This window comes from Somniosus microcephalus, chromosome 14 (genome assembly GCF_052327205.1).
Source record: "Somniosus microcephalus isolate GS21.2 chromosome 14, FLI_Smic_1.0, whole genome shotgun sequence".
Taxonomy (NCBI): domain Eukaryota; kingdom Metazoa; phylum Chordata; class Chondrichthyes; order Squaliformes; family Somniosidae; genus Somniosus; species Somniosus microcephalus.
Genome location: NC_141000.1, coordinates 1740581 through 1764664, shown reverse-complemented (window position 1 = coordinate 1764664; position 24084 = coordinate 1740581). Strand labels below are relative to the sequence as shown.

At 45.3% G+C, this 24084-nt stretch overlaps 1 protein-coding gene across 3 annotated transcripts in view; it reads right to left on the bottom strand.

The window, feature by feature from the left end:
* Window positions 1-5723: 5723 nt before the first annotated feature.
* Window positions 5724-24084, bottom strand: part of ptchd1 (patched domain containing 1) — a 78637-nt gene continuing 60276 nt past the window's right edge. Inside the window, exon 4 of one of the 3 annotated variants that reach the window (XM_086006107.1) lies at window positions 5724-6495. The gene's annotated coding sequence lies outside the window, so the exon portion shown is untranslated. Of the gene's footprint in view, window positions 6496-20193; window positions 21075-24084 lie in introns of those variants that run through there. The other 2 variants (XM_086006109.1, XM_086006108.1) reach the window with 2 other exon arrangements.

Sequence of the window (24084 nt, the reverse complement as noted above, 5' to 3'; positions counted from 1 at the left end):
AATTTCATCTGTCGAAGAGGTTTTGACAGATGAAATATCAGTGTTTCACAGCTGTTTGAAGCTGTCAAACACTGACAGCCTTACTTCTAACCGGAGTCCTTCTCCACAGATTCAGTTAGAAATCTCACCGGCACAGAAAGCTGAAGGCTGTCACTTTTGACAGTTCGCAGCCATTCTGCTTTCTGTGCTGGTGAGATGATGGACTCCCGAAACCTAGAGGAAGGAAGGCTGTAAAGGTAAGTACAGGTAATTTAAACTTCTTTACACACTTTAGACACACCAAACACACTTACATTTGCACTCATGCACCCATCACTCACCTGAACACCGACATCTCGACCCCTCCAAGTCCTTCAACCCGACGGCCCGCCTGCTCTAACCTGGCGTGGTTTGGAGACGTCGGGAATCCCACACGACAACCTTCAAAATAGGGATTAGGCTAAAAACTGCCTGTTAACTACCTGTTAACAGGCAGTTAATTGGCACTAATCCCTTCCCGCCTCGGGAAGGCGGGTCCCAGTGCAGGGCGGGTACCCGCCTTCTTTGAAACTGTCATGGAGGCGGGATGGTGTAGGGACCCCGAATTCGGGACTTTAACCCCCCCGCACGCCTCCAATCCCGACTCCACGGGTCAATGAGAATCGACCCCATAGAGTACAAAAGCCAGGAAGTTATGCTAAACCTGTATAAAACACGAGTTTGGCCCCAGCGGGAGTTGTGTCTCCAATTCTGGGCACCACACTTCAGGAAGGACGTGAAGGCTTTGGAGAGGGTGCAGAAGAGATTTACTAGAATGGTTCCAGGGATGAAGGATTAGAGTTATGTGGAGAGACTGGAGAAGCTGGGGTTGTTCTTAGAGCAGAGAAGGCTAAGAGGAGATTTGATAGAAGTGTTTAAAATCATGAAGGGTTTAGATAGAGTAAATAAAGAGAAACTGTTTCCAATGGCTGAAGGGTCGATAACGAGAGGGCACAGATTTAAGGTGAATGTCAAAAGAACCAGAGGCAATGTGAGGAAAAACTTTTTAATGCAACAAGTTGTTAGGATTTGGAACACGCTGCCTGATAGGGCAGTGGACACAGATTCAATAGAAACCTTCAAAAAGGGAATTGGATAAATATTTGAGGGAGGAAAGTTGCAGGGATGTGGGGAAAGAGCGGGAGAGTGGGACTAACTGGATTGCTCTTCGAAAGAGCCGGCGCAGACTCGATGGGCCGAATGGCCTCCTTCTGTGCTGTACTATTCTATGATTCTATGGTTCTGTGACAGCGTGGCGAACAGCAACTCCCGAGAATAGTTGCTAGGTTAAATGGAGATCTGCCAGTCTAGCATGAAATTGTGGCAATGTATTCAGAAGGTTCTTTGGCATTTGTTTCTGGGTCAAAAATCAACATTACCGCAGAACACCGGCCTTATCCATTAGGCCACTTGGGTCATGCAGATTTACTGCCTGTCACTTGCCGCTTTCTCTTCATTTCTCACCGCCAAATTTAGGCCTCGATATTGACGGGAGAGCGGGAAAGGCGCGGAGGAGCCCGGTAGCAGACGACGAACCCAGCACAGCCAGGGATGTGGAGGACCTGCCAATTATAATGGCAGGGCTTCATTTAATAATCGTTTAATTATTGGCCAGCGAGAGGGGGATGAAATTTAGTGGCGGGGCTGCAGCCGGGGACCTGTAGGAGGGTCCTGGCAGTTAGTGGAAGGAGGGTTTTGCAAGTACAGTAGCATAACGGGAATGGTAGCATAGTAGTTATGGTACTGGACTAATGATCCAGGGAGGTAAGTTCAAATCCCCTCACAGCAGCTGGGGAATTTAAATTAAATAAATCTAGAATAAATAGCTAGTTATCAGTAATGGTAATCATTGAAACTACTGGATTGTCATACAAATCCCATCTGGTTCACTAATGTCCTTTAGAGAAGGAAATCTGCCGTCCTTAACCGGTCTGGCCTACATGTGACTGCAGACTCACAGCAATGTGGTTGATTCTTAACTACCCCCTGAAATGGCCTCGCTAGCCATTCAGTTATATTCAAGAAGGTGACTCACCACCACCTTCTCAAGGGCAATTAGGAATGGGCAATAAATGCTGGCTTTGTCAGTGACGCCCACATCCCATGAACAAATAATTAAAAAATTCCTTGAAATTTATACCCACAGTAATGGGGATTAAAATCGGGGCCTTGCTCTTTTTTGGTGACAAGTCGCTTTCTTTTCATTCACAATCACATTGTATCAATTGCAAAGATCCCAGTAATTATGTGACAGGATCTGACTTGCTCTTGCACAATACGAATTGGGTTATTTTGAACTGGACTAAATATGACTACTAGTGAAGAGGTGGGCACCACTATTACAAATGGTCCAACGAAACTAAAATGTATACAAATAAAAATAAAATTAAATGCTAGAATAATACAGCACAGAAGGAGGCCATTTGGTCCATAGTGCTTGTGCCGGCTCTTTGAAAGAGCTCTCCAATTAATCCCACTCCCCTGATCTTTCCTGATAGCCCTGCAAAGTTCTCCTTTTCAAGTATATATCCAATTCCCTTTGTTGCGCTTCAGGTGCCTGGATAGGTCTGGAGACGCCTTTCAGTACTCACCAGCGAGGGTCTCCAGGATAATCGTGGTGTGCTGTGTTCTGCACAACATTGCACAGCAGCGAGGACTGGAGGTGGAGGAGGAACAAGGCGCTCAACACTCCTCATCTGATGATGATTCCAATGGAGGAGGAGGAAGATGTGGCACCAATGCCAGACTGGCCGATCACATTGCTGCTCGAGATGCCATGGATGCCCTAATAGCTCAAAGATTCAGTTAGTCACTCACACTGGACCAAAGTAACTATCACATCCCCTGCACCCTCCCCCCCTCCTCTTGCACGGGGTTTTGCACGGAGCTTGGACCCCATGATTTCCAGGATGGGAACGATGGGCAGCGATGTTAGAGCATTTGCGAACCCAACCAGGATGCAGGATCTGATGCCCAATGTCTCAGCTTCCATTGCAGCACAGGTGGAAGTGACCCAACGTCTGAGTGCTGCCGTGGAAGCTCAGACTGCTCTCAGACAGGCTCAGCTTGGTGCCATGTAAGCTCAGACTGCTGCCATCATGGCTGGGTTTACCAGTGTGGAAAGGAGCTTGCAGGATGTCACAGTGGTCCAGCAATCTGTCCTCCAACAGATGGCTAGGAATGCTGAGGCACCGCCCCAGGGAAGTGGCAGTGGCTCCGTGGAGCTCGAACCTGTTGTCCTCTCTCAGGATGACAGCATTCCTACTCCCACCCCTGCCACTCCGCCAGACTGCTGCCGCCCATGCCGAGGTGGTGCAGTCTACAGCCGGGCCTTCTAGGCCCAGAGCTGCTCAAGGTCATCCTCCAAGGCCATTTGCAGTCACCCCCACTGAAAGTCAGCAGCCTTCCACCAGCCATGCTGCAGCCACTGGGGTAGCACTGCGTAGGAGCACTAGGATAGGCAAAGGCACACACAAGGCAAACAACTAAGGAAATGCACAAGGGTGATTAGTTGACTTTGTAATGTAGTTTCGGAATTAATCATTTATAAATTATATTTAGAATGTTTGTTTTGTGGTGGCTTTCATTTCAGCATCGTGGCCAAGAGGTTGCTGTGATGTTCCGTGACAGAGGGATGGTAAGGTGGGGATGTGTTGAGCAGCGGCGACCTGGGGTTTCATTCAGGGGAACTGGAGTCTGATGATGCGCTCAGGGACAGCCCATCCGGAACGGGGATTTGCAGGCTGCCTCCTCCCTTCCTCTTCCTCCTCCTCTCATCCTCCTCTTGCTCCTCCTCTTCCTCATCCTGCTCCTCTTTCTCCTCCTCCTCCCTTCCTCCTCTTGCGCCTCCTCTTCCTCCTCCTGAGGTGGTAGAGGAACCCATGCTGGCAAGGACTGCACCCTCATTATGGCCAAGTTGTGGAGGATACTCGAATTGGGACACCCGCTCTTCCCGAGTGGTGAAGTCAACGGAACCGTTGCTTCAGCACCCCGATGGTCTGCTCGATGACATTGCTCATGGCAGCATGGCTCTCATTATATGAGTGCTGGCCACGAGTGGTGGGGCTGCGGAGGGGAGTCATCAGCCAGGTGTAGAGCAGATACCCTTGGGTTCGACGTGGTGGCTGGAAGATTGCTGGCACAGGCTGAAGGCATCATGACTGCTGCCAAGATAGCGGGCATTCACTATCATGATGTGCTGGGTGTAGTCGCACACCAACTGCACATTAAGTGAGTGGTACCCTTTGCAGTTCCAGTACATTTCAGCACTGATATACGGCGCCTGCAAAACCACGTGTGTGCAGTCAATGGCATCCTGCACCATGGGGAAGCCCGATACCCTGGCAAAGCCACATGCACGCTCATCCTCCTTCTCTCTGTTTTGAAGTCCCTTCTTCTTGAGTAAAGAGCCTCTGTGATCTTCCAGATGCAGCAATGGATGGCGAACTGGGAGAAGTTTGCTATGCCGCTTGTTCCGGCCTGGAAGGATCCACTGGTGAAAAAATTCAAGGCCATGATCACCTTGCAGGCCACTGGCAGAGCTGTCGTCACCCTGCTGTGAGGTTCCAGGTCTGGTTGCAAGAGGTGGCAGAGTTCTGTGACCACCTCCTTGGTGAAGCGGAGCCAACGAGCACACTGCTCCTGCTTAGGTGCAGGTAATAGAAGTGCTCCTTGAAGACCTTAGGTGGGTAAGGCCTCTGCTGAGAGCCCTCCTCCCCCTTCTTCCTCCTCCCTCTGCGAGCAGCGTGTCTTTGCTTCCTCTGCTCCATCTCCCTGTCATGCTGCAGTGCAAGGGGGACTGCGAGCAGAGCCCCCATAACTGGGAGCAAGTGGTGTAGTCAGCGGCCTTCCAGCAGGAGCCAACACGTTCCCAACTTCCAGCAACATAGCAGCTGAGGGACTGATTGGCACTGACACTACGGAGAGAAGGAATCTAGGAAGCAGGTTGGTGGGGTGTTGGAGAGCAGTGAGGACACTGCTTGTAGGAAATGGACTTCTCCGGAGGGAATGCCGTTATTGCGGGTATAAATTTTTTTATTATGCATTCATGGGATGTGGGCATTGCTGGCAAGGCCAGCATTTATTGCCCATCCCTAATCGCCCTTGAGAAGGTGGTGGTAAGTTGCCTTCTTGAACCGCTGCAGTCTGTCTTCTTTGTAGCTGTTTGTTATAACTGAATGACTCGCTCAGCCATTTCAGAGGGCAGTTAAGAGTCAACCACATTGCTGGGGGTCTGGAGTTACATGCCGGCCAGACCGGGTAAAACAGTAGATTTCTTTCCCTAAAGGACATTAGTGAACCAGATGGGTTTTTACAGCAATCCAGTAGTTTCATAGTCACCATTATTGGTACTTAGCTTTTTATTCCAAATTTATTTAATTAAGTTTAAATTCCAAAGTTGCCGTGGTGGGATTTGAACTCATGTCTCACCAGGATCGATTAGTCCAGGCCTCTAGATTACGAGTTCAGTAACCGAACCACTTTTCTACCCTACACTCTAAACTGACTAATTTGCTCCTGGCACAGGCTGGGAACCCACACAAAACCCAATTGTTGTCATCCAGCCATGAACCTTAATGGACAGAGAATCATTTAGCTGTAAGTACACATTATTATCACTATATTTGCTCCTGGCATGTGCGAGCAGTGGGTACAATGAAAACCCGCTCAACGAGGTCAGCTAATGAACTGACAGCAGTCTTCACATTATCCTCCGTTACTAACAGGTATAAAGAACTCAACACCAATTACAAACACTGTCAATTTATTGGCCTTTTTTTTTTACATAAAACATATGAGTACATAAGAACAACTATCTCAAAAACTCCAAAAATAGATCTTTCTAAAACAAAACAGTTGACTTAAGTGATATCAGAAGCGTTCATTTTATTAACAGAGATGTTCAGCAGGCTGACGGGATTTAATTGACACAAGAATCTGCTCATCAATTATGAGCCAGATCATTATTTACAGATTATTTTAGTGCACATCTTGATCAGTGCCAGAAAATGAAACGGTTAGTTACTGGAAAAGCAATGGGGGGGGTTAGCACTGCAAAGAGTTTCCAACCCTGGGGGCTGCCACTTCTTGTTGACTAGATGAACTACACATAGATACATAATCCTTGTTTCAGCTCAGTTGGTTTCCTGTGTACAGTAATTTTGCATAGAAAACTGACTAATTTCACATATTCATTTAGATGCAACTCAAATTGTAATTCATGGAATGTAACTGTCTCAAAATGCAACAATGTAAGTTTACAGAAGGATACATTTACACAGAAAGCATGTTCGCCCCAAGCATGGTGGGGGGAGGGAACGGAGACTTGTCATCACATTGCATGGAGACGGCACAATAGGGATATTGATCCCACTGCAGTAAAGCGGAGGAAGTGGGAAAGCTGTACTTTAGACTGTAAAAAGTAGAGTGTAAACGTGTCCGTGCAGGAAATGGAGGATCTCCAGGGAAGTACGTTTTCTGTTTAAACATAAGTGAGAACAAACCTTCTTCAGCATTTACATTTTGTAAAATTTTCCCTCATTTTCCCACAGAAAACAATTTCCTGTGTAAATAAACCTGAAGTGCAACTGCTTATCCCATGTGAGAGGTTCAGCTTCAAACAGACACTTTCCCCAGTGGCAGCCCTCACAAGTTGGCCTTGTAACTGCACAATCATCGAAGGTTATACCTCCCCTGCTTTATTGAGGAAAGGGAGAATTGGTTCGTGTGTTTAGTCAGACTCCTAGACGGACACCCTTTGGCACATTGCAGTGAGGGCTGGCGTAAGCTGTGACCAATTCAAACTCCAGCCTAGGGTGCATTCCAAAAGGATCATTCTACTTAAAAAGACAATGCCCCAGATTTTGTGATGTGTAACTCTCTTTGCAGGCTTTGCTCATAGCCCTGATGTTTAAAGGGACATTCCTTTCTTTGACCAGTTCACATACACAGTAACATAAAATGCATCCAGGCACATGATGGTGCCACTGGAATGTGACATTATGGTGATAAAAATAACAAAAGACTCTCTGGTCTTCTTCCTTCTCAAAGCAAAATAAAAAATTACTAAACATTTTGATGACAATACCCTTTAACTTACAAGCTATGTTCCTGTGCCTTTAGCCTACGTAAATCCGCCTCTGAGACTGGATAAGATGCCTGTTCAATTTTCTATTTCTATTCATTCTCAGCAAATAAAAGAATTAACTTTACCTTAGACATGACACTATACACAAAGGCCATGCATAAACTGCTCTATATTTCTGATAACACACAACATTTATGAAGATTTACTAGTTAATTTAAGCCTACATAGTGTGCACAATGCCCCTTAAGAAAGCACAAAAAAGTGAATCTATCCAACAGAAACAAACATACTGTTCTGGTAAATGATATAATTTAACTAAGTAAGTAATCAAGATTGAGAGTAATTGTTCACATTTCTCACTAAAAACATTCAGAAGTTGGAGCCACTTGTCATTCTGAAAGTGCAAACTATTCCACATTACATCCATGAGCAGAACCTGTGTTAGGCCAGGTTCATTCTTTATGTTGATTCTTTTCCATACTTCAAATGGGAATACTGCATTTTGCATGCCCGGTGCAGTAAATTACAAATACAGCCCAAGTGACAGATAACAGTTTGGAATGACTACCGCTGACAGTTTAGAACAGCAATATTTGTCATCCATCTATCTGTCTATCCATCTATCTGTCCACCCACCCACTATCTATCCGTCTATCCATCGACCAGTCCACCCACCCACTATCTATCTGTTTATCCATCCAACATCTAATCTCCATATCTCCTTTCATCTATCTGTCCATCCATGCACCAAGTATCTGTCTATCTGTTCACTATCTAGCTGTCTATTTATTCCCATCAGCTGTCTCTCCATCCATCCACCATCTATCTCTCCATCCACCCACCATCTATCTCTCCATCCACCCACCATCTATCTCTCCATCCATCCACCATCTATCTCTCCATCCATCCACCATCTATCTCTCCATCCATCCACCATCTATCTCTCCATCCATCCACCATCTATTGTTCATCTAATAGTGTATCTGGGCATACTTCCATCCATTTATCTGTCCACCAATTCATCCATCTATCTGTCCATCTATCCATTCTGTTTCTGTCCATCCATCATCCATCCACCATCGAGCTGCCCATTCATCCATCCATATATATCCATCTATCCACTAACTATCTGTCCATCCATCATAGAGTTGTCCAATCTTCCTCCCATTTATCTGCCCATTCACCTTCTATCTGTCCATGCATCCACCATCTCTCCATTTATCCATTCATCCATCTAACCATCCACCAACTATCAGTTTATCCATCACCCAATCTCATTGTATCATCTATCCACCTTCTGTCTATAGATCCATCCACCATCTATTTATGCATTAAGCCACCCATCCATTGTCTAAGCATATACCCATCTCTCTTCCCACCCATCCACCTATCTATCCATTACATAGCTGTCCATCCATCCACCCATTTCTTTGTCCACCCATCTATCAGTCCAACCATCAAGCTGTGCATCCATTCCTTCCAAATATCTGCCAAGCCATTTACCATCTTATCTATTGATCCACCATCTGTCTATTCATCCTCCTATCGATCTGCCCACTCATCTCATCTGCCCATGTGTCCAACATTTATCACTCCACCTGACCACTCTATCTGTCCTTACATTCACCATCTATCTGTCTATCCATCCATCTATCTGTCCATCCAGTCACCAATCTATCCATCATCTAATCCATATATCTGTACATTCATTATCCACGTGTCTGCCCATCCATCCATTATCTATCTGTCCCTCCATCCTCCCATCTATGTTTCCACCAATCTATCTGTCTATCCATCCACCCATATATCTGTGCATTCATCCACCACCTATCTATCCATCCCTCCTCCATCTATAGGTCATGGATCCATTATCCATCATCCTATCTATTTGTCCATCCATCCACCATCTATTATTCACCCATCCATCCATTTATCTGTGCATTTATCTACCCATCTATCTTACATCCATCCTCTCATCTATGTGTCCACCCATCTATCTGTACACCCACCCATGAATCTGTCCATTCAATCTATTTGTCCACTCATCTATCTGTGCATCCATACAAAATATATCTGTTTTTCCATCCTCAAATCTAGTGCCTATCTACACTCCCATCTATCTGTCCATCCATCCAACATCTATCTAAGAACATAAGAATTAGGAGCAGGAGTAGGCCATTCGGCCCCTGGAGCCTGCTCCGCCATTCAATAAGATCATGGCTGATCTTTGACCTCAACTCTACCTTCCCGCCAGATCCTCATATCCCTCGATTCCGCTAGAGTAAATCTATCGATCTCAGCCTTAAATATACGCGATGACTCAGCATCCGCAGCCCTCTGGGGTAGAGAATTCCAAAGATTCACAACCCTCTGAGTGAAGAAATTCCTCCTCATCTCTGTCATAAATGGCCGACCCCTTATCCTGAGACTGTGACCCCTTAGTTCTAGACTCTCCAGCCAGGGGAGACAACCTCTCAGCATCTACCCTGTCAATCCCCCTCAGAATCTTGTATGTTTCAATGAGATCACCTCTCAATCTTCTAAACTCCGGAGAGTATCGGCCCAGTCTACACAATCTCTCCTCATAGGACAGCCCTCTCATCCCAGGAATCAATCTAGTGAACCTCCGTTGCACTGCCTCTAAGGCAAGTATATCCTTCCTCAGATAAGGAGACCAAAACTGTGCACAGTACTCCAGGTGTGGCCTCACCAGAGCCCCTGTACAATTGTAGCAAGACTTCCTTACTCTTGTACTCCATCCCCCTTACAATAAAGGCCAACATGCCATTTGCTTTCCTAATTGCTTGCTGTACTTACATGCTAACTCTCTGTGTTTCCTGTCCGAGGACACCCAAATCTCTCTGAACACAAACATTTAATAGTTTCTCACCATTTAAAAAATATTCTGTTTTTCTATTCTTCCTACCAAAGTGAATAACCTCACATTTCCCTACATTATACTCCATCTGCCACCTTATTGCCCACTCACTTAACTCCCTTTGCAGACTGTTTGTGTCCTCCTCACAGCTTACTTTCCCACCTAGCTTTGTATTGTCAGCAAACTTGGACACATTGCACTCTGTCTATTCATTCTCTCATGTATCTGTCTCGCCATCTACCATCTATCTCTCCATCCATCCTATCTATCTCTCCATCCATCATCCCATCTATCTGTTCATGGATCCACCATCCACCTTTCTATCCATCCTATCTATCTGTGCATTCATCCACCATGTAGCCATCTATGTGCCCTCCCATTCACCCATCTCTCTGTCTATCCATCCTCCCACATATCTGTCCCAGAATCAACCATCCATCTTCTATCCATCCTATCTACATGTCCATCCATCCATCCACTATCTAATGTTTATCCATCCATTCATCTAGCTGACCAACTGACCACCCATCCATCTGTTTACCCATCCACTTGTCTATCTGTCCATCCACCCACCATTGTCAATCTGTCCACTCGTCTATCTGTCCATCTATTCTCTCATCTGTGTCCGCCCATCTATCTGTGCCTTCATCTACCATCCATCTGTCCATCCATCCACCCATAGATTGGTACATGCCTCCCATCTATTGTCCACCTATCCACCAATCTATCTGTCCATCTATCCACCATCTGTTGACCCATTCACCCATCGATCTGTCCACCCATGAACCTTCTAATGGCCATCCATCCACCATGTATCTGTTCCTCCATCTACATCTCCACCCAACTGCTTGTCCATCCATCCAGCAACCATCTATTGTCCTTCCATCTACTAATCTATCGGTGCATCTGTCTGTCCATGCATCTATCATTTATCTGTTCACCCATCCTTCCATCTATCTGTCCATGATACATTCCCATCTATCTATCCACCCACTATCAGTCCACCCACATGTCTACATAAAGAACAGGACTGGCAACTAAATATTGCATGTATAACATAATCAGAAAGGATAGGGAAAGAAGCTGTACTAATTAGAGATAACATAATGGCAGTAGAAATAAAGGACATAACTAACAGAAGGTTAGAAACAGAATTCATATGGATAAAAATAAAAGATAAGGGATCGATCATCATGCTAATAGAGACGTACAACAGACCACCCAATAGTGGAAAGGAGGTGGAGGAAGAAATGTGTAAGCGATTATGTGAAAAGAGTAAAGGACATACAATAATCATTTTAACTACCCCCAAATAAACTGGCAAGAAGAGGTAGCGAAAGGGATACAGGGCGTGGAGTTTTTACAGTGTGTACAGGACTCCTTCCTCACCCAGTATGCAAAAATCCCAACACTGCTGGATCGAGTAATGGGAAATGAGCCAGAACAGATAAAAGAAGTAAGCATAGGGGAACATCTAGGCAATACTGCTCACAACATAATAAGTTTTAAGATAAAGATTGAGAAGTATATAAGTAAGAGAAAGACCAAAGTAATAAATTAGAAAAAAGTTGATTTTAAGGGGATAAGAATGGAACTAGGGAAAATAAACTGGAAAAAATTACTGACAAACAAAAATAGAACAACAGTGGGAAACATTTAAAACGGTAAGCAAGAGAGTCCAGGAGAAATATATCCCACTAAAGAGCAAGAAACAAACTAGCCAGTAATGACACACCATGGATGAATAAAGAGATAAGGGCAAAATTGAAACTAAAGAAAAAGGCGTCCGCTAAATACATAGGCAACGAAGGAGAGGATGACAAAAGGGAATAGGAAATGTTGGGAAAGAAGTCAAAAAAACAATTAGGAAGGCAAAAAGGAATGACACAATTAAATTATCAATGAACATAAAAAGAAATAGTAAAGTATTCTACAGACACGTAAATAACAAAGGAAAAATTAGGGTCACTAAGGGATACACACAATAAGCCCACAGGTAATGACAGCGAAATAGCAGAAATATTGAATAATTACTTTGCCTCCGTGTTTACCAGGGAGACTAACGGGGTGGGCATGACACTAGAAGAGATCAAAAAAGATATCAAGACATTTAAGATAGAAAGTTGATAAACTGATCAAACTTAGAGAGGATAAAACTCCTGGTCCGGATGGATTGCATCCACGCATACTAAAAGAACCTAAGGAAGAGATAGCAGAGGCACTATTACAAATATATAAACAATCATTACAAAAGGGAATAGTGCCAGAGGACTGGTGGACAGCTAATGTGACTCCTATATTTAAAAAGGGAGATGGAACAAGTCCAGGGAACTATAGACCAGTTAACTTAACGTCGGAGGTAAGAAAGATAATGGAATCCTTACTCAAGATGCAATAGAAAAACATCTAAAAACTGAAAATGTAATAAAAATTAGTCAGCAGGGATTTTGAAAGCTTGGTTAACCTTATTGAATTCTTTGAAGAGGTAACAGATAGGACAGGTAAGGGTAATGCAGTGTATGTAATATATTTGGATTCCCAAAAGGTCTTCAATAAGGTACAATTTGATAAAGTCTATTGCTTTCAAAAAGCATTTCATTACCAGAAAGTCGTGTTCAACACTAACAGACAGCAGTTGGGTTAATTAGTTCCACACCAGTTATCTTCTTTGACCAAGGCATAGATTTCTGGAGTAATTTTCAGAGTGCACATTGGCAGCTCCAAACCTTGGCCATCAGGGCTGTTGATTGGAAGTTCGCCTGCCTGGAATTTTTAGTCATGGATGGGAATATTGTCATGGCTGGAACTGTTGGCCGGCTCGGTTCCTATCAGCTGGTGTGCTCGTGAATAATTACCTTGTTAACATCGCCTATGAGCATAAATAATGGCGAGTTCACGGAGCATAAAAAAATCCAGCAATTTCTGGCGATGGAGAGACACGCCAAGCATTCCGATTGGCCACAAATTGCTGGATGATTTGCCTTTAGCCTTGCAAAAAACAAAAAAATTACCATCTCGGCACGAGTCTCCCCATTGTGTGGATTTATACCGTTAATGCCGATTAATCTCGCCGCAGCCATTCGGGGAATTCATGTTGTGAGCACCCAGTTAATGACATGATTTATGGTCCTGACATCCCACTCAGCCTTGGCGATCCATTGGCGGGAACATTGAAAACGTTGAGTCTCACTCCTGCAAGTAGTAAATTATTTTTAAATTTAAATTTTTAAAATTGTTTTGTTACTTTTCCTTTCTGTCTCTTTTTTATCTATCTGAATCCAATCTTAATTTCCCTCTCTTTATTTCCCTATATCTAATTTGACTCTAATTCACATCTCCGCGCCAATACTAAGACCTCCGTAACATCGCCAGACTCTGCCCTTGCCTCAGCTCATCCGCCACTGAAACCCTCATCCATGCCTTTGTTACCTCTAGACTTGACTATTCCAACGCACTCCTGGCCAGTCTCCCACATTCTACCCTACACAAACTTAAGGTCATCCAAAACTCTGCTGCCCGTATCTTAACTCGCACCAAGTCCCGTTAACCCATCACTCCTGTGCTCGCTGACCTACACTGGCTCCCGGTTAAAACAACGCCTTCATTTAAAAATTCTCATCCTGGTTTTCAAATCCCTCCATGGGCTCGCCCCTCCCTATCTCTGTAACCTCATCCAGTCCTACAGGCCTCTTGAGCATCCCCGATTTTCATCGCTCCACCATTGACGGCCGTGCCTTCAGCTGCCTAGGTCCTAAGCTCTGAAATCCCCTCCCTAAACCTCTCTGCCTCTCTCTCCTCTTTTAAGACGCTCCTTAAAACCTCCCTCTTTGACCAAGCTTTTGGTCACCTGCCCTAATATTTCATGTGGCTCGGTGTCAAATTTTCTTTGATAACATTCCTGTGAAGCACCTTGGGATGTTTTACTATGTTAAAGGCGCTATATAAATGCAAGTTGTTGTTGTTATTTCCTTCTCTGTTTCTTTCTCTATCCTTAAATTGAATTGGTTAAGGAGATGGACCATTGGACCCAACGTTCAGGAGGTCCCAGATGCCCCGTCACTCCTCTGTTATCAGCTCGCACTTACAGCAACCTGTGACGTTAAAAAAAAATTCTCTGAAGAGTGAGGTAAAAAATCCAATTCACGGTGCTCGCCGCGAGATGCCCCACTCCAGCAATTTCTGGGCCAGAATATTATCCATTGAAACCTTGATTCCATTGCTGTTGGTGATCCAGAGGCTTTCAGCGGGTGGGAATTCATGCAGCATTAACTGCTTTCCTTGGGATTTTATTGCGTTTCTTTAAGGACGAAAAAAAGCCAATTCAGTCAAGCAACCTCGTTCCACGGGTTAAAATATGCAGCTGGGTCTTGTACCTGATGTAATATTCCCCACAATGAGGCTGTGAATAACCAACACTCAATTAACAAGGGATCATTTGCCTGTTGAGCTGATTTCTTCAGCTCTTCACTTTCAAGGACTGATTTAGGCCGGCACAGACACGATGGGCCGAATGGCCTCCTTCTGTGCCGTCAATTTCTACAATTCTATGTTTCCTGGTTGAGCGCTTGCGGTGCGAATGGGGAGGGCCCGATGGGGGTCACTGACCAATCACAGTCCCTGGCTTTGCTGTTCATTTTAACTTTATTGAAAAATTAGACACTGTGGACCCACATTTTCCACACAGTGCTCCCTCTGAGCATCACCCCTCTCCAGGGGAGCCTGAATGCGCTGCCTGAAAGGGCGGTGGAAGCAGATTCAATAGTAACTTTCAAAAGAGAATTAGATTAATACTTGAAGGGGAAAAATTTACAGGGCTTTGGGGAAAGAGCAGGGGAGTGGGACTAATTGGAGAGCAGTTTCCAAGAGCCGGCACAGGCACGATGGGCCGAACGGCCTCCTTCTGTGCTATATGATTCTATTCTATGATTGAGTAATCAGCCCTTAATATCACAATAGTACAGAAAATCAAGGAAAATAACACATTTACACAGGTGCAAAAATGACTTTTGAAAACCAGTTATTGCAGTTTACTGTCCTTGCTAACTTTAGATTTTGCAAACACCATTAATTCAACATGGCAGAAGTGATTCAACATTGCTAACACGGAGACTCCTCACACAGAGCTGAGAGGACTGGTCCTGAGTGACAAATGACTAAAAGATGAAGTTTAAAACAGTGGAACTCCACAATCTTCATTGCTCTGTTTCCAAATATTTCCCCAAATAGGCTTGGTTTGAAGTTTCACCTCCATAATGTGATGATGGTGAAGAGCTCCTGCCCTGTTCCTGACCATATGTGTAACTGGTATAACTGCAGGGCGATACACAACACAACAGATTCGATGTGAAAATAAATACGAAGAAAAAATAAAATTCAGCAACAAACTATGAGAAATTGAAACAAACATCATGTGAAAAAGAGAGAAAGTTGTGATCAGTTAGACCTGGAGTCGGGGGACTGTGCAGCACTCGCCTACCCTCCCCACTCATCATCCTCTCAGTCTCATTGGGCAGCACCACCCCTCTGTATTCAAATACTGGGCAGACCCAGCTCCAATTCCATTCAGCCCATCATGTTCGTGCCAGTGCTATTCACCACGAGGCACATACTCACACACCCCACTCTCCTGCTCACTCCCCACACCCTTTAATATCCCACCCAGTCTAATCCAATTGCTCACTCCCTGTACCATTTAATATCCCACCCAGTCCAATCCCACTCTCCTGCTCACTCCCCATACCCTTTAATATCCCACCCAGTCTAATCCCACTCTCCTGCTCACTCCCCACACCCTTTAATATCCCACCCAGTCTAATCCCACTCTCCTGCTCACTCCCCATACCTTTTACTATCCCACCCAGTCTAACCCCAGTCTCTTGCTCACTCCCCACACCCTTTAATATCCCACCCACTCTAATCCCACTCTCCTCACTCCCCATACCCTTTAATATCCCACCCAGTCTAATCCCATTTTCCTGCTCTCTCCCCATTCCCTTTAATATCCCACCCAGTCTAATCCCACTCTCCGGCTCACTCCCCACACCCTTTAATATCCCACCCAGCCTAATCCCACTCTCCCACTCACTCCACACACCCTTTAATATCCCACCCAGTCTAATCCCATTTTCCTCCTCTCTCCCCATTCCCTTTAATATCCCACCCAGTCTAATCCCATTTTCCTCTTCTCGCCCCATTCCCTTTAATATCCCACCCAGTCTAATCCCACTCTCCTCACTCCCATACCTTTTAATATCCCACCCAGTCTAATCCCATTTCTTGCTCACTCCCCATACCTTTTAATATTCCACCCAGTCTAATCTCACTCTCCCGCTCTCTCCCCATACCCTTTAATATCCCACCCAGTCTAATCCCACTCTCCCCTCACTCTCTGTACCCTTTAACATAGAAACATAGAAGATAGGAGCAGGAGTAGGCCATTCGGCCCTTCGAGCCTGCTCTGCCATTCAATGCGATCATGGCTGATCATCCAAATTCAGTACCCGGTCCCTGCTTTCGCCCCATATCCCTTGATCCCCTTAGCCTTAAGAAATATATCCAACTCCTTTTTGAATATATTTAATGAATTGGCCTCCACTGTCTTCTGTGGTAGAGAATTCCACAGGTTCACCACTCTCTGGGTGAAGAAATTCCTCCTCATCTCAGTCCTAAATGGCTTACCCCTTATCCTTAGACTGTGACCCCAGGTTCTGGACTCCCCCGCCATCGGGAACAGCCTTCCTGCATCTAGTCTAATCCCACTCTCCCCTCACTCCCCATACCCTTTAATATCCCACCCAATCTAATCCCACTCTCCTGCTCCCCGTACCCTTTAATATTTCTCTTTTTCAAGCAATTCTGTAATTTCCTTTTAAAAGTAATTAAGACTCAACCATGGCTTGTGGTAGAGATTCCAGCCATCCTCTGTGTTATGATTTTTTTCTAACTTTCCCTTTGATTATTCTTGTGATTACATTCAGTCTTTCCCCTCTTGTTACCATGTCACCGACCAGTGAAAATGATCTCTGACTATTTACCTCATCATCACCCTTCATGATTTGAAAATCTCACTCCGACACCCAGAACCTTCAGCGTCAGAACATTCTCAGCGATAATAACGGAGCACAGTCGAGTACAAAAGGCATAGCAGCTGTTTTAGAGTTCGGGGCCTTTCTCCACATTTGAATTTATAATTCTTCTAAATTGAATTTGCATATATTATTTTATACACAGTAACCCCAGTGACAAGAAATCTTAGGAAAAAAATTTTGGTGTCTGTTATTTCATTTAAATCATCTATTTTTGCAGTCACTTGTACAGAGAACACGCTGATTGAGACTTGCACAGTGACACTGAGATTGCAGTGAACGCCTGCAAGACAATTTAAAATAGAATACACTTCAAAAGGACTAAAAGCTGTATTAAGGTGCAACTTAAATTTTCAGTGTATTTAAGTACGAGCAAATGTAAGCCTAGAAATTGCTGTTTGTGCTGTTAGTGAAAGATCACCTAGCGCAGGCTGCTAACATTCCTCCATAGTTTTGAATTGGCACACAACTCTGTTAAATAGTAGCAGAGAAATGGGATTTGAACACATTGGCTTAGGCGTCCTGATTAGTGAACACCACTAACATCGAGTGGCCAATCCTCCAGGAATTAAAGGTTAATCTCCAGGACACTGCAGCCAGCAACCTGGGAGACAAACCATAGAGGCATTAAAATAAATTATGTAAGATAGCAAAATACTGTGGATGCTGGAAATCCGAAATAACAACAGAAAATGCTGGAAAAACTCAGCAGGCCAGGCAACATCCGTGGAGAGAAATTAGAGTCAACGTTTCAGGTCAAAACCCCTCGTCAGGACTGAAAAAACACAGGGAGTGAAACAGATTAAAAGGCCAGTTTGGGGGCTGGGAAATGGGGATGAGAGAACAAGAGAGAAGTGAAGAGACATTAAGAGGTATTCAAAACCAGACGAGATGGTGATGGGACTAGTGGAGACAAAAGACAGCTCTAGATGAGGTGTGAAATGCGCTGGCAGAATGGGAGACAGCTGCCATGTGGGAGAGAGAAAGGGGGAAGGGCCAAAACAAAGGTGTGGATAAAAAATATATAAAAATGTAATAGGGGCCGAGGTTATGATCTGAAATGTTGAACTCGATCTTGAGTCCGGAAGGCTGTAAAGTGCCTAATCGGAAGATGAGGTGCTGTTCCTCGAGCTTATGCTGGGTTTCCGTGGAACAGTGTAAGAGGCCGAGTACAGTGAGGTCTGAGTGGGAATGGAGCGGTGAATTAAAATGACAGGCGACCGGAAGCTCGGGGTCCCCCTTACGGACTGAACGGAGGTGTTCCGCAAAGCGGTCACCCAATCTGCGTTTGGTCTCCCCAAAATAAATTACGTGTTCGTTTCATTTTCTTTGAACACTTCTGTTGATTAGTGATCAAAATACTGGAAGTGGGGAGAAGGGGCGATTTGACTGACAGTCAAGAATCATCCAATCGGTGTGGGGGGGGGGCGGTGCGTCGTGAGGATGGATGTGTCAGGCGACCAATGGCGGGGTGGTTGGAGGCTGGAGGTCATGTGATGAAATCTCCAGGAATACATCCAATCAGAGTTGGCAACCCCACTCCAACATGCCAGCCCTGGTGATACCCCCTGACCCGACTATGTTACTTGCGTGCTGGAGGCCTCTGCCAGGGGCTTCCACCGGAATCAGGCCAGGTAAGAGTGGTGGTGGGGCCTGTGAACAACAATGCACCTTGAGCCAGAGTACAGACCCTGGCACCAATCCCAGTCTTGTCAATAGGGCTTGTTATATAAAATTTATAGTAAATGTTAAGAGTCCATTGAGTATGAACTGCATTGACGATGTTATACTGCTGTGATGACTGAACAGATTCTAATAAGGGATTATATCTATGTATATATTATTAAAAAGACATGCATTTTCTGTTGTCATCATTTTGGGTCACGCTTTGGAGTCGATATTTGTCATTCAATTTTGCTATTTGACTGTCACAATGTAGTTGCAGTCTCTGGCTACTATTGTGGATCGAGTTTGTCTCCCAACTCAGTCACGGTCTTGTATATAAAAAAGTTATATCCTTACAGCCATCGGAGCACTGCAAACAGGAAAATTACTAGTAAACTGGTCTTTAGAAAAATACAAAATACTAAGAATGGGGAATTCTAAAGGAAAAATCTTCAAAGAATGAGTAAGTGCAGAATGAAAGTAATATTAGAACAAGAGAATAGGAAGGGAAAGATTAAGAGTGCATTGGATGCCTCTCCACCTGTATAGGCATGAGTAATTTGTACCATTTAACAGAGAAATGTCCCTCTTGACCTGCACTGTTCAGTTACAGCACAGGTAAGGAGGAGCTTCACCCAAACCCTTGTGATTTCAGGTGGTCTAGCCACCGACTCCATCCCTCTCCCTAGCCTCTGTCTGAGGCTGAACCAGACTGTTCGCAGCCTTGGTGTCATATTTGACCCCGAGATAAGCTTCTGACCACATATCTGCGCCATCACTAAGACCGCCTATTTCCATCTCCGAAACATCGCCCGTCTCCGCCCCGCCTCAGCTCATCCGCAGGTGAAACCCTCATCCATGCCTTTGTTACCTCTAGACTTGACTATTCCAACGCACTCCTGGCCGGCCTCCCACATTCCACCCTACGTAAACTTGAGGTCATCCAAAACTCGGCTGCCCGTGTCCTAACTCGCACCAAGTCCCGTTCACCCATCACCCCTGTGCTCGCTGACCTACATTGGCTCCCGATTAAGCAACGCCTCGATTTCAAAATTCTCATCGTGTTCAAATCCCTCCATGGCCCTCGCCCCTCCCTATCTCTGTAATCTCCTTCAGCCCCACAACCCCCCGAGATATCTGCGCTCCTCTAATTCTGCCCTCTTGAGCATCCCTGATTATAATCGCTCCACCATTGGTGGCTGTGCCTTCTGTTGCCTAGACCCTGAGCTCTGGAATTCCCTGCCTAAACCTCTCCGCCTCGCTACCTCTCTTTCCTCCTTTAAGACGCTCCTTAAAACCTACCTCCATCTGTCCTAATATCTCCTTACGTGGCACGGTGTCAAATTTTGTCTGATCACATTCCTGTGAAGCACCTTGAGACATTTTACTATGTTAAAGGTGCTATATAAATGCAAGTTGTTGTTGTTCTGAGCTGGTAAATAAAGCTATTAACTATCTAATGCCAAACAAGAGGAGCATTTATTAAAATCCATGGAGAGTAGGAGTAATAATGAATGCCAACAAAAGGTGACACTGCACCCTGCTTTAGTGTTTCATTTGCAGAAGCTTTGTTTATGGTCAACTCCTTTACAGCGCTCACCACTTCAATGTGTTTCAGATCGCACGTGCTTACAGCTCATCAATACCGATGGAAGGGGAGCAGCTTCCATCAGAAACACAAAAGATTTTCAGTTTCTCAAAAGACAATGCAGATTTGTAGTTCCTCTTGACAAACAATACTTTATTAAATGATTTTATTTGGAGAAAAAAAATCAAACCACTACATGAACCAATTGGGTCCAGATCTGGGTAACTGTCTGACAGGCTGCTGGAGACCTTGGACCCTGACGTGAATGTGAAAATCTTGCAAACTCCACTGCACTGACCAATCTGCATCTTCCAGGAGGTAACTTGAGTATTTGTAAAGTTCTCTTAACAGAGCATTAAGGGAGGTCTTGTGTATGACGACTTTTGAGCTTAATTTACAAACAGGAACAACATGCTGTCCAAATTCTGACCTTCCACATATGAATAATTTCAATAAAACTACAAGTAAAGATGGCAGGAGATTTATACTTGTGTCGTTTCAGCTGGGAATAATTCAAACAAATGTCACTAGTGAAATGCTGAGGTAAAAGTGTAAGAAAAGTTATTTACTGATAGACATATACCAGCGTCTACCATGTGTCTGTGAATTAAATTCAAATGCAGGATTGATTACGATATGATAGCGCTTCACTGGCACTGTTCAGTCAGATTGAGGGCAGCCTCGGTGACTCAGGAACATGTCTGCTCCAGGTGTGGTCCACTTAGTTAAGAAAATGCACAGAAGCCTCACGTTCTATAGACCGATACAAAAAATGCATCTTATGAATTTCTACAACATAGTAATAAAAATCCAATTCAAGAGTAAAAACAGTCATTAAATCTTCGCAAAATATACTCGGGACCTTACTTTGTCACCCCAGGCAAATATTACTGGTGGATTCTGTAATTATTGGTGAGGATGTGAGTATGGCTGGAAACGTATGTTGTCCAACAGAGACTGGTCAGTTATTTCAAATCAGCCAAAATTGCCCACCCAAAAATAAGAGAAAGGCATAAAGACAAATCAATAAAACAAGATCAAAAACGGGTGGTGTGGCTGCCTGTTCTTCTCAAATGTTTGGACTCCAGGAATTCACCAAAGATACATCAATAGACGGTTTTATGGGAAAGCAGTGCTTCTCAGTAACCAATTACATAAAACAAAAGAAAAGGGCATTCAGCCAATCACACTATGTACAATTCACCAATCAAAGCCCACTCCCCCCACCCCATTCACCAATCAAAGCTCACTCCCTTCAGCCCATTCACCAATCAAAGCCCACTCCCCCCACCCCATTCACCAATCAAAGCCCACTCCCCTCACACCATTCACCAATCAAAACTCACTCCCTTCAGCCCATTCACCAATCAAAGCCCACTCCCCTCACCCCATTCACCAATCAAAGCCCACTCCCCCCACCCCATTCACCAATCAAAGCCCACTCCCCTCACACCATTCACCAATCAAAGCTCACTCCCTTCAGCCCATTCACCAATCAAAGCCCACTCCCTTCAGCCCATTCACCAATCAAAGCCCACGCCCTTCAGCCCATTCACCAATCAAAGCCCACTCCCTTCAGCCCATTCACCAAAGCCCACTCCCCTCACCCCATTCACCAATCAAAGCCCACTCCCCTCACCCCATTCACCAAAGCCCACGCCCTTCAGCCCATTCACCAATCAAAGCCCACGCCCTTCAGCCCATTCACCAATCAAAGCTCACTCCCCTCACCCCATTCACCAATCAAAGCCCACTCCCCCCACCCCATTCACCAATCAAAGCCCACTTTCCCACATCATTCACCAATCAAAGCCCACTCCCCTCACCCCATTCACCAATCAAAGCTCACTCCCCTCACCCCATTCACCAATCAAAGCCCACTCCCCCCACCCCATTCACCAATCAAAGCCCACTCCCCTCACCCCATTCACCAATCAAAGCCCACTCCCCTCACCCCATTCACCAATCAAAGCCCACTCCCCTCACATCATTCACCAATCAAAGCCCACTCCCCTCACCCCATTCACCAATCAAAGCCCACGCCCTTCAGCCCATTCACCAATCAAAGCCCACTTCCCCCACCCCATTCACCAATCAAAGCCCACTCCCCTCACCCCATTCACCAATCAAAGCCCACGCCCTTCAGCCCATTCACCAAAGCCCACGCTCCACACACCATTCACCAATCAAAGCCCATTCCCCCCACCCCATTCACCAATCAAAGCCCACTTTCCCACATCATTCACCAATCAAAGCCCACTCCCCTCACACCATTCACCAATCAAAGCTCACTCCCCTCACCCCATTCACCAATCAAAACCCACTCCCCCCACCCCATTCACCAATCAAAGCCCGCTCCCCCCACCCCATTCACCAATCAAAGCCCACGCCCTTCAGCCCATTCACCAATCAAAGCCCACGCCCTTCAGCCCATTCACCAATCAAAGCCCACTCCCCCCACCCCATTCACCAATCAAAACCCACTCCCCCCACCCCATTCACCAATCAAAGCCCACTTTCCCACATCATTCACCAATCAAAGCCCACGCCCTTCAGCCCATTCACCAATCAAAGCCCACGCTCCACACACCATTCACCAATCAAAGCCCACTCCCCTCACCCCATTCACCAATCAAAGCCCACGCCCTTCAGCCCATTCACCAATCAAAGCCCACGCTCAACACACCATTCACCAATCAAAGCCCATTCCCCCCACCCCATTCGCCAATCAAAGCCCACTTTCCCACATCATTCACCAATCAAAACCCACTCCCCCCACCCCATTCACCAATCAAAGCCCACTTTCCCACATCATTCACCAATCAAAGCCCACGCCCTTTAGCCCATTCACCAATCAAAGCCCACGCCCTTTAGCCCATTCACCAATCAAAGCCCACGCTCCACACACCATTCACCAATCAAAGCCCACTCCCCTCACCCCATTCACCAATCAAAGCCCACTCCCCCCACACCATGTACCATTTGACTGTTCATGGATCTAATCCACCCAATTTCTCTCCTGGGGCGTGTAACCAATCCATAGGTAATTTCCAAAACGATCCCCTAGGAGGGAGAAGTCGGACTATTCCATCTCACACTGCTGTGTTAAACTATAACCAGCTGCATGCCACAGATTGGTCATCCTTGGTCCCAAGCAGCACTGACCTCACTGTGTTTTGTAAGATAGTTCGTGGTGCTGCCTATCATTATCTTTCCATTCCCAACATGGTTCCCATCCAGGATTCTTTTTAAAAGCAGGTATTTGGCACATTAACTGCCTTTGCCCGGAGGCTGTTGGACGCAGTCTGTATTCCGTACGCGAAGACCTCAGATCAGATTTTCCACTGACTGTGCTTAGGTACCACACATGTGAAAAATTGGGAGGGTGGAGGGTGGGGGAGAGGAGCTTGAACACTCCTAACGGAGTCCCCTGATCTGTAGTCCTGCTTGAAGTCTGTTAATTGGTTGGAAAAGATATTTACCTTGTTAGTTATGACCAAGGATCTACACTGATTCCTCTGTCCTCTCCACAGATGCTGACTGGCCTACCTGGTGTTTGATGCATTTTCTGTTTTAGTTTCTCTTTGGTGGGTTGTATTACTGGTGAAACGCCAGATCTGATTTAGGTTTGGGACTTTCTTTACGGAGAAAGTGCAAACAACCACAGCCAGAAGTGGGCTGGAGGTTGGATGAAGGAGTCCCCCTCATCGGTAGTGTGGCTGGGTGTGTGAGAAGACTAGAGTGGGTTACACTACTCTTCCCC